This window comes from Nothoprocta perdicaria, unplaced genomic scaffold (genome assembly GCF_003342845.1).
Source record: "Nothoprocta perdicaria isolate Ctin4 unplaced genomic scaffold, notPer1 scaffold_4, whole genome shotgun sequence".
NCBI lineage: Eukaryota > Metazoa > Chordata > Aves > Tinamiformes > Tinamidae > Nothoprocta > Nothoprocta perdicaria.
In genome coordinates, this window is record NW_020455643.1 from 9636195 (window position 1) to 9647904 (window position 11710).

The 11710-nt window shown below is 47.5% G+C and overlaps 1 pseudogene; it reads right to left on the reverse strand.

Moving 5' to 3' along the window:
• Positions 1 to 3186: 3186 nt before the first annotated feature.
• Positions 3187 to 7380, reverse strand: LOC112952408 (annotated as a pseudogene).
• Positions 7381 to 11710: the final 4330 nt, after the last annotated feature.

Consider the following 11710-nt stretch of genomic DNA (forward strand, 5'->3'; position numbering starts at 1 on the left):
CTTTTCCTGTAAGATGTTTGTTAATATCTACACATCCATCATTACTTGAGCACTTGTCACTGTCTTCACTGCTATGTATAGGTCTCTTCTGTAGGAAGGATACTCTTCTATAGCAACKGTAGGTGCATATGTGGGAACAAGAGGATTTGGGGGAGAAAAGAAATGATCATTGCCCAGAGCAGATAAGACCTGCCACTTTGCTAAGTCAGAAGCACACACAGTATGGATCACTTCTTGCCTGCCTCTAAATTAAGTCTCTGATTCTCCAGTGCCTGATGAGCCCACCCTTAACACTATATTCCAGCTTGAAAGCTATGCATTGCTTTTGGTCACATCATTTCTGGTTCTGTCAGACCAAGAAAGGATCAGACCYGCTCTCTGACTGTGAGCAGGTACTAAATCTGTCACCCTTCCAGACCTGATTTAATACAAGCTGCTTCCAAACCATTTTGCTGGGCAGCAGATAATCAGAAACTTTCYGGCCTCCTCTCATCTCACCCAGAGAAGGACAAAGGAGCCCTAGCAGATCACACATCTACCGTTTGATTTCACCACCACGCCAGCTCAGCATCTTGTAGGATCCCCTCCCCTGCCCCTGCATCCTGCGTTTTAATTGCTGACTGATTGTAGTATATGATTTTATTTTCCCTATAATGATTCTTGGGGCCCCCAGATGTTCTCCTCAAGTGTGGTTACGTCAGCACCCCAGGCAGAATGACTGATACCAGCAATTTCTACAGCTTGAAAGAAGAGGAATATTTGAAGGGGATCTAATTTAGCTCACATATTGTGTCTTCATCATCAAGACTCCTCAAGAAAAAGGCATCGAAAGGTTATTTTACMATGAGAGGAGAGAGAATTAGCCAGAGAGAGGGAGAGATATCCAAACTGGCTTTCTAATACCGGTTCATTACAGGGAATACTTTTGCACAGACACTTCACTGCTGTTAATTTAAACCAAGATGATTAAAAGCTGTAATTGCATCACTTTAAATAAATGTCCACTATCTGGATTATTATATTTTTAATTAGTGTGACTCTGTCTAATGTTTTTATCTCTCTGATTGATTTGCTCTTAGTGTATTTATTTATAATTCATTGATCTCCCTGCCCCTGGTATCATCTGATGCTGTCCCTCTGCAGTTTGGTCATGATTCCAGCAATTAGAAGAGAGAGTTTGACTTGAACCAGGAAAGAGCAGAGGGTACCAGGTCAACTTTCTCTAAAGAAACGTGTGCAGCATTTCACTCAATCTCTCCTTCTGGTGGCCCACTCACTCTTTGTTCTTCTGCAGAGCTGTGGAGAAGGACAAATGGCTTTGAGGGCTCCTTTTCCAACAKGTAGGATGGGGGTAAATTGACACCTACTCACACTCTTTCTGTTGCAGTTTCTTATTGCAGGTCCTTTCTGCGCTCTTCCATGACAGAGACAGTCATAAGCCTCCCCAGGAGGTAYCTGAGCACAAATCACCTTTTCCTTTTTCTTAACAAAATGCGGACCAATATGAGTATTGAGTAAAAGCCAAAGAGAGACCTTAGACCATTGCTGGGCTAAGGTACCCCACTACATGCCATTCCCTGTCAGGAGCAAGGAGGTGAAAGCCAGAATAACTTGTAGATCATAATCCTGATGTTGAGGGCATTCCAGATCATCGCTCAAAGGTTGTATATTTCTTTTTTTTTTTTCCTTTTTAATTAAAAACATGGGTTTGCTGTGTTCATCAGGCAGCTGACATGGGACTCTGCCTGAGTCCAAAGCACTAGAAGTATTTTGTAATTGGTTGATTTATCCATTAATAAATAAACTTTGCAATTTAGTGTGTATCCTTGAAGTTCTTACTGTACAAGACACAAAGCAGAGACTCCTGGCTTGAGGAACTTACAGGCAAGAGCAATGTTAAACACAAATCAAAGTGTTTTAGTATGAGAATAGCAGAGTTGTCCTTGGGCAAACATACAAAAATGTGCTTGGGATAATGCATTGGCATTCTATGGTCGTCCATAGCAACTTCAGTCTCTTAAATTCTTTTAGTTTGACAAACCTAAGTGGGTTTGAAATTCTGTGTCTTACTGATTTTACCTAAGAGAAAACAGAAACTGGTACAAAATACTTTCTGTAATGAATTTCCTATTGCAGCCTTTACCTTCGGTAGACTCCTAAAAATTGTCTTCACTGTAGAAATGCAGCAATGCTGTCTGAAAATCTTGGTGTCAGGCAAGCTCTCACACAGGAGCCAGAGCACTGTCTGCTGTATTGCTGGCCATGAATGCTGTTACCCCTAGAAAATCTGTGCTTTTGCAAGGACCTTTGCAGGGTTGACTGGGCAATCAGCTCCCCTGGTCTGCTCTGTGACCTATCCAGTCACCCCCTCGGGGGTTCAGCTTAGCTCCAAGTCCTCTATCTCCTTCACTCTGCTTTTGAAAAGTCTAAAATGCTATGCCATGCTGAGACATGTAAGCAGGACACTGAGCTCTGGAAAAAAAAAATAGCAAGTCCTATAGGTGTTTGCATTGAAGAGGCGGAACTGTATATGAATGGCAGAAATTATGGGAAACAACTGTTCTGCCACCAGAAAAGAAGTGCTATAGCACATCTGCTGTGTGCCTGGCTGTCTGGTTCCTTGCTGCAGTTTAAAGGAAGAGTGTGGGCAACCCCACAGCGAGGAGGCTACAATGAGCGCAGACGTGCTTTGGAGCAGATGCACTGTGCAGGGGTGCTGGGCAACCTCTCCTCTTTGCTTGGGTTGCATCTCCTGCCATTTAGGATTGCCTCCTGCCTTTGGGGAATGGGCTAGTCTCTGCCTGCACACCAGAGGAGCCCAGATCAGAGCTCGAGGGACACCCTTCGAGGGGAACGTGTGCTTTCAATGCTCCTCTCCCAAGTACTTCTGCCCCAGCACTACCTGTCCCTGCTCTTGCATGTTCAGAACAACAACAACAGCTACAGAATATCAACTAGCTACTCACACCAGGTCTTGGGATCTGTAGGCCCTGAAGATGTAGGCTCCAACATGTCATTTCACAGATAATGCACCTGATATTCATGGTAGAGTTGTTTATTTTTTAGCCATTCACGTCATCTGCCTGCTGAGCAGTGTATGGAAAAGAGCTAGCAAGTTCTAAGGCCAGTGATAAAACACCCAGCAGCTTTGCTGCTAGGCCTGGTGTTAGTTCTGCTCATGCTTCTTCACGTCCTTAAGGATCTTGCTGTTGCAGGTCTTCGGAAAGAAGAGAGAGACACAACATCCTCCTCCTCCAAGGGGAGCTGGCTGGCAGAGTGTCTGCTGTGGACCATCATGTTCTCATGTTGTTGTTGCTTGGCTAATGGCAGGATTTCCAAGTGACGTGATGGTTTTGCCTCCTCCTCTTTTGTGGTCCCTCCCAGAGTCACTGTTGGTCTAAGGCGAGATCCTTCCACATGAGGGGATATCCCTGAGGAAGAAGAAGAAATGTGCTCGCTAGTGTCCTGCTCTGTCTGGATGATGGCCAGGCCTTGCTTCACATAGCTCTGCAAGAAGAGGGAGAGGTTTCCCAGAAAAGGCTCCAACTTTGCCTCAGGGCATTTTTTCTTATATTCATACAATTCCTCCAGACCTTCTCTCAGGCTTTCCTTGGAACAAATCTTCTGGAAGATGCCCTCCAAACAATCACTTGGTTTATCCTTTTCAACCCTTGAAGTTTCTTTGGGGACTTCCTTCCCTGTCCCTACAATTGTTTCATTTGCCACCTGCTTAGGAAGAGGTCTAATTGCCTTTCGCAGATAGGCTTCCACCTCAGACTCGGATGGGTCCTCAATGAGGGTGAGATGTTSCAGGATCCCCACACCTTTCAGCTTGCACAAGGTGTGCAGCAGAGTTTTCAGAGCCCGCAGTGGAAGTTTGTTTGTGCACTGCCTCATTGTCTCATCTGGGAGAGCCTTCATGAGTACGTGGACATCCAGCAGGATTTCGTCCAGGTTGATGGTGCTGATGGTGCCTGGGAGAAGCCGGGTGGCCCGCCACAAGCACTTGCCCAGTAAGTCAGAGAACTTGTCTGGGCTGCCCTTGGTGATCAGGCTATCTTGGAGCAGCTTGAGCAAGGCACGGAAGATCCTTGTCCGGTCAGATTTTTCCAAAATCCTCTTCAAGAGGAGATTAATGGACTGTATGAGCTTCTGGTCTTCCTCCAGATCTTCCACCAGGGAGTGTAGCATTAGGATAATGAGACTGTGAATTACCTCCTTAAGCACCTCCATGGTTGCCTCTTGGGCCAGTCTCTCCTCCTGAAAGAGAGACAGCATGGCTTGGATGATGTAGCTACATAGCAGAATGGCTTGATCCTTCTGCATTTTCTCCTCTGCTTCTTTTTGTTGGTAGATAAACTTGAGTTGCTGGAAAGCTGCTTGAAGAAACTGGTTAATATGACCAGACATGGTCTCTACTTTGTCATTCTGTCTCAAGATCTCCTCAATTTTTACTATTGCTTGCATTCTAGTGTCTGTGTCACTACTGCTAATGTGACAAATAAGGGAATTGATAGTTAAGGTGATGTTCTGAGATGTGTTATCAGTGTTTGGGAGGGACAGGATCTGAGATTCAGGGATGGTGTCAAGATGAATGATATCTTTCAGTTTAAAGCGGCTAGATCTTTTGGTGACCAGCCTGCTCTTATGCTCATCTACCTCTGGTGGCAATGCCTGGGAAACCATGTCCACTGTATCCACATTTCTTTCTTGAGAGCACCTCAATTCAAACTTTGAGGGTGCATCTCCTGCCTGCTGATAGGTGACTTCAGATCTTGTGCATGTAACCTGCTGAGATTTTTCACAGAGATGYTGCTCTGGAGGGACTTCTGGTTGAGTGGGTGTCTGTGCTGCAATTTGTCCCAGCATCTTCATGTGTTTTTCAGGAAGATTCCCAACCATTTTGAATATGGCTTCCCCATGAGTTTTGCAAACTATGACCATGATATTTAAGGCAGCACTGCAAACAGAACTGTTGTCATCTCTCAGGAAGGCAGCTATCCTCTTTAAGGCTTTGCCTGGGCTGGGCTCACATATATCTAGGCCATGTACTTCAAGAAGATAACCCACCTCCGCCAGACATCCTACCTGCTGCTTACTGTTCTTGGACTTGACCCCTTCCATGAGGAAGCCAAATACCTTGCTAGCTGGATAGACCAGGTATATCTTCTTCAAGACCGTGTGCACGAGTCTGAGGACAGCTTCCTTTGATGCCCCCATCTTCATGATCAGATATGGGARTAAGTAAGAGGCCTCATTCTCCATCAGCTGATACTTTTCTTGGCTCAGCAAAGTCAGCAGCAAATCAAGGTACTCTAGGCTCTTGATAAGCACCCATGTATTGGTGTCAAAGAAACGCAGGGTTAACCATTTCAGAATCAGATCCAAGCAGCTGATAACTCCTTCCTTCTCCTTCTCTAAATGCTTGGTCATTATGGACAAGGCTTTGATGTGGTGTGGGAAGTTGGAGTGAAACATTTCTACCTGAAGGTTGTTGGACACACAGTTACTCAATTGAGTTTTCAGCTGCTCAACGTACCTGTTGCTAGGAACAGTGAAGTTCCACTTCAGCATTTTGTTGCCTTTCTCATCTCTCATTCTCTGCTCTTTCCCATTGGGGACAATGATGAAGACAGGTCCCAGTTTACTCTCACTGTCCTTCAGAATGGACTTAGTTTGTGCCTTCCCCTCAGCTGCACCCTTGTCTTTCAGGATTGCTCCTCCTGAGTTGAGGTCTTTGAGGCTCTGGTTCTCCTCTCCACTGCTTTTGGGTGATGGCACTTTAGCTGGTGTTGGTGAAGAGGAGGTTGGTCCTACAGGTGGTGAGGTTGGGACAGAAGGGGAGATGACCCCAGCGGTCACTCYAGCTTGTTTGGAAAGTGATATAACAGGAGCAAGAGCAGAGGAGTTGGTTGATGGACTACCATTGACGTTCTCCAGTATTGCAAGTACAYGGTCCTTTGCAGATGCCTTCAGCTGGCTAGTGACTTCAGCCATCTTCTCAAAACCAAGGTGCATTATGAAGAACGGCAAGGCTGCCTGTGCGGCTGTCTGCACATACTCATTGCTGTCCTGCAAGCAGGAGTAGAGGTGAGGCACACACTGAAGCAGGTATGAGGGAGCTGACTGGAGGGTGGGCAGCTGTTCAGCCAGCCACTGCACCAGCTCTTCCTTCTGGAAAGGCATTTCCTTCCCTAGATCCCCTGAAACGTCTTCCCTGCCCAGCCACTCCATTAGGCTGATCTGCGCAGCCCAGATGTTCACAACAGCCAGGGCAGCAGCTCTTATGCTGCTCTTACTCTTCCTAAAGAGAGCAATGAGAGGAAAGCCAAAGTCTTTCATGTGCTGTTTGATGTTGGAGCCTAGAGCTGTGGACAATTGCTGGAGGACCCTGAGGGCCATCTGTACCAGAGTGGGGTTGGAGTCACAGAGACAAGCCCTCAGGGCTCTTGGAAGCTCTCCTATGTTTGGCTGGATGAATCTAGCATTCTTGAGAATGCCTACAACCTCTTCCAACCCTTCCTTTTGCACTTCCCAGTTCTTTTCCTGCAGTTTTGACACTAGCTCTGCTGTGATCCTGTCAGCAATGTCTATGGCCTCAGTCCACCTGTGCTCCTCTATGTCCTCCTGAGTCCTATCATCCAGGKATGGCATGGGGTTGACGCGACAGGGAATTGGTGGGATCTGCCCACACACCTTCTCCAGCTCAGCATTTATCTGTGAGAGAAGAGGAAACTCTTCATTCTCTATCAGAGCTCTCAATGGATCTCCCACGTACAGGTAAATAACTCCCAGCAGGGTGATGGCTGATGTCTGCACATCTGGGTGAACAGCAGTAAGAGCAACCTTCAGGGGACTTACCAGMGTCTTAACCTCCATCCCCACAAAGCCAAACTCCATAATTGCATTTGACATCCACTTCAAGATCATGGAATGGGTCCTATAGTTTTTCTGTGAGAAAGCCAGTGACATAGCTCTCTTTGCAGTCCAAGGCAGTGAACATGCTTCCGCTATAGCTGTCAGGGCTTCTTTTGCGTTGTCACTGCATAACACATCTCCCACCATTTCCACCACATTTTCCAGGACAATTTGAGCAGATGTTCTGGAGAAGTTCCCTTTCTGAGCTAGCAAGGTGATAGTCTGAAGTTTCTTCTGTACCACCTGGAGCTTTGTCTCCTTGCTTTTCCRTGACAGCAGTCTCACCAGGGCTTGRCAGGGTATCTTGCTTCTCTTCATCTCTCCAACAGTCCTCTGAAGGGTCTCCATGCTGGAAATCCGTTCTTTCCAGTCACTGCTTTCCAAATGCTGCATGCAGGTTTCAGGGAGAACAGCTGCTGCCTTTTCCTCACACTCTTCTGCTGAAAGTTCCAGTTCAAACATGATGCTTGGGCCCAACTTTCTTACTTGCTGTTGACCTCTGTCCTTCGGGCGATGACCAGGCTTCCTTCCAAGGACTGAAACCAGAATCAGGAGGGTATCATTGGGTGTTCTTCCCCTCACACCATATGATGGAGATGGACGTGCTGGGGCAGCCGCTTTGGGCCGCTCCTGGCAGAATGTGGAATATGCAGAGCAGAACGTGGTGCTCACCGGCCACTGTGACCTCAGTGCCAGCCAGCAGACACCTTGCTGGGCACTGCAGAAGCAAGGACATGTGTACATGGTGGCAGAGGGTTTGCCATTGATATTGGGACTGATTATAGTGTGTCCTGGCCACCTAGACCAAACAGGACCAAACCACCTAGAGCAAACAGGAGCTGTTTCTTGCAGCTAGGAGCACAAGGCATCAGCGTGCATCTCATCCTCCTGTCACCGCCTGCAGCGAGCTGTTTATTCAAGCTGTGCAAGATGCTGCCGGGTGATGTACCGATCCGTGCGGGAGGGCAGGACCGGGCTGCCATGCTCAGCCTAGCCCCAGGCTCTCGCAGTCCCCTGGGTCACGCACGGACAGCTTGTATTCCTCGCTCCTGCTCATTTCGCTAGGCACAACACAACTCTCGGGCAGGGCAGCGTCCCTGCAGCCCAGAGCTTCAGCTTGCAGAGAGCAGTGACCACCGCGCACCGTGTCAGGGTGACCACGATGGGCTGTCTTGCTCCTTGATCCTTTAAACGGGCTCCAGCCTTCCTCCCTCTGCCCCTGCCATTAGCAATTAGACTGTGAGGTTTTGGAAGAAGTGAGCGAGCAGGGAGTTGTTTCGGTGGTTGAACAGCAACAACAAAATTACCAAGGGAATAGAAGATTTGGATGCAGCCAATTTTTTAAAGGTTATCACGAGAATAAAAAGCACTGGGTTCAGGCCTAGTTAAAACAGTTCGCTTATTTTCATGTTATTTATCTTCCTTTTAACCTATAAAAACTGACAAATCTGACATGAGAAATGCCATTGAGCAGACACTCAATTTGGGGAAAAGGCCTTCAGCAGCACACSAGTGCTGCCCGCATCCTGGCACAGCTCTGGGCCCCAAAACTGCYGCTTCAGGGAATGCTCCCAATTCCCCAAATCCTGTCTCCAGCCCTGCTCTCTGTGCTGGAGTGTAGCCASGGGTCTGTACAGCCCCTGGTTCAGAGGAGACCCATCCTGAGTGTCTGCTCTTGTAGGCGGGGATGTAGAACATAAATGGGACTATCGGTGCTCTTTGGCTCTCTCTGCTGGCTGCTGTGCACCCCCTTCTTCAGCTCATCTGCCCTAGGGGGTCCCCCCACATTKCCCCCTCTCAGCAGCAGGGCATGGGGACAGAGCAACAGGGGAGGAAATACTGTATTTGAGCCCCTGGGAAGAGCCACAGACTGGAAAATAGGAAGGAGAAGAGACATCAGTGAAAATTTACAAAAGAGCCTCACAAAGATGATAGCTGGTTTCTAGGAGCCCCAGCATCCTTTCCTTCCTTCAACCCCAGTCCTGAGCAAAAGCACTGATTTTCCTGGAAGGCAGGGCACAGAGCCAGCACTGTGTGAGGGAGCTGGGAAGAAACCCCTCTGCTCCGGGGACATAGTGGCACCAGGCTGGCTTGTACYTGGGCCATGAAGGATTCTCTGACTTCTGCTCAGCCCCGGAGGGAACCTGCCTAACAAGGGCTGAAGCAGGAGCAAGGGACACCTGGGGACACATCCAGGGATGACTTTGTCACTGCGGCAGTGCTCGAGACAGAGTGTTTCCTTACTGAGAGCGCAGGAGTGTGGCAGGGGACAGGCTGCAAGCAAGGACGAGGTGGCAGCGAGAGCATTAGGGGGATGCTCTGGAGCTGCGTGCAGCACCACGTCTCTCCCTTCCTGCTCCTGCAAGGAACACACTCTGCTTTTGGGGGCACCTTTTTGTTCTCTCTCAGGGCATCTTTCCGTAAGGACATATGAAGGACCATCACAAGCCATTAGCTTTCTGTCACCTGAATGACTTTCAGCTCCACTTGTGTGAGTTTCTTTGTTAGACGATGTTAGAAATCTTAGTTTATGGCACAAAACAGCTGCTTTTTTTTTTTTTTTTTTTTTTTTTTTTGCTGTCTATATAAGAAAGAAATGAATTTTGTGGGGTATTTTTCTGAGACCCTGTTAATATTATGCATTGTGCAAGTAATTTATGGGGTAAATCTCCTGAGGTTTGTGTCCAAAAAGCTCTTTTAAGGTGCTAACAGCATGTGGCCAAACTGTTGTTCTAGGATAAGTAATTAGGTGTTGACAAAAAGTACCAAATGATTCACTAATAAAACAAACACAAAAGAGAAGAAAATACTCATTGTAACGTAGATTTATTACATTATTTCAGTGAGAATCTGTCAAAGAAACAGAAAATGTTCGAAGAGGAGAAAAGTACAGTCTGTTCCGTTATCACAATAACTTTTATTACCTAGGTATAGCTTTTCACCCTGGTCAATAGACATCCTGCTGCTCTGTGTTTGGAGAATTAGGACAGTTGCAGCAGCAAGTGATTCTTTCCAAATACCTGTTGCCCACCCATATAGGGGGAATGGAGGTTGGGAAGAATCAAAGGGAAGGAGATTCCTGTGGTGAAAGCAGAGGGGACTCCAGCTGTGCCGCAGCGCAGCATCTGTGCTCCTGGACGTGGAAATGAGACAGGGCTAATTCTGAGATTTCCTGTCCAAGTGATGCCTGTTGAAATAGCTAAGACAARCCCAAGGGTTTTCCTAGGAGTTTACAGGGAGGTTTAAACACAAAAGCGAGCTGGTGTCAGAGTGAGCTGTTAGGGAGYGCAGCGTGTGCCGGGACACGATGGTGGAGGTCAGTGTCCCACAGAGTGTCTAACGGCGACAGTCATCCCGGAGCTGCCGGGAAAGGCAGCTCCCAATGTATGGGAAGCGGCTGAGTCACCACATGTGCACCGAAGAGAGTGAATCTCAGCCGAGGTGTCCAGCCAAAAGAAGGATCTGATGCCAGAGCTGACTCAGGCTATGAAATTTAGACCCCCATTAAGTATTACTTGTGGACCACAGCAAGGACTATTTCAACTTGTTCTGCCTTTACATTAAAAAAAAAGCAGAAGACTGACCTGTTTGCTAGGGTGAATGACCCTCCCTCGCGTCATTACTAGGAGAGTTTACTTCCAGAGAGGGCTGAAATCATCGCTGATTTCCCATTAAAGGGAAGACTGTTCCCAGGCCTTATACAATCTTTTCTGGTGTTCATTAAATGCAGCCCTTTGATTGGCATCTTCAAGGCCTTTTTTTTTGTGATTCCTCGCAGACATTTCCCAGCACTGCCTCAGACAAAGCACTGGGTTCAGGATACCTGATGGAGCAGGGATTGCTCTGGGTCTGCTGATGACACCAAGTGCAGCAGAAGAGATGAGTTCTACATGTGCATCACAACCCCTCTCCCCAACTCCACCTCCAATTCAGTACATCCTCAGCCTCCCAAAGCAGAGATCTCACTCAACAACACTTGAAAGCTCCTCTGGTGCAAGAGCTGACCATAGTTGCATACTCTCAACCCGGTTTTCATCTTATCTAGCAAGAGTCTTCCTAGTGCAAGACACTGTGCAGTGGCTCAGCTTCATGCCTGTGTAGTCAGGGATTAAATATAGCCATTTAATCTCTTTAGCCCATAATTCCCATCTCTCAAAGAGAAGCAATACATCTTGCTTTGTCTTTCCAGACATTTTAGCTCTGCAGAGCAAGACTGTCCCTTGCATTGTGCTCGTGCAGCTCCCAGCAGCAGCAGGGATGGTTGGTGCTGCTTCAGTACAGTTGCACATGGTGATGCTGTACCTTAATGCCCAGGACGCTGTCTTACAAACCTCCAGGAAGCCCTGAGCTGGCTGAAGAAGCAGGTTTGTCTTTCTGCCTCTGAACTGAAGACATTCACTCAAGCCGCCAGCAGTTTATCTTCATTAAGCTTTGCAGATGCTTCTGTGTCGTGATGCCAGCTGCACTCCTGAAGCTTGCTGGTGCCAGAGCATGCGAATCATTCCGCATTTCGTTCTTGCTTGTGCTTGAGGATCTTCTGTACCCCTATATGCAACGGGTTTCACTCTAATGACTGGCAGGATTAAGCATCCCTCAGAGCACTGTGTGAGCACAGGGACAAGAAGAACCTCAGACAAGTGGTGGTCTATTTATATCCCATGAAAGATGGACTCAGCACATAAGGATACTCAAACTCTTGGCACCTCTAGCTTCTTCCAGTTCCTCCAGTTCCTGTCTTAGGGCTCTCTCAGCACTGAAGAATCAGCTGGTTTTCTTGGAAGCTCTAGGGAAT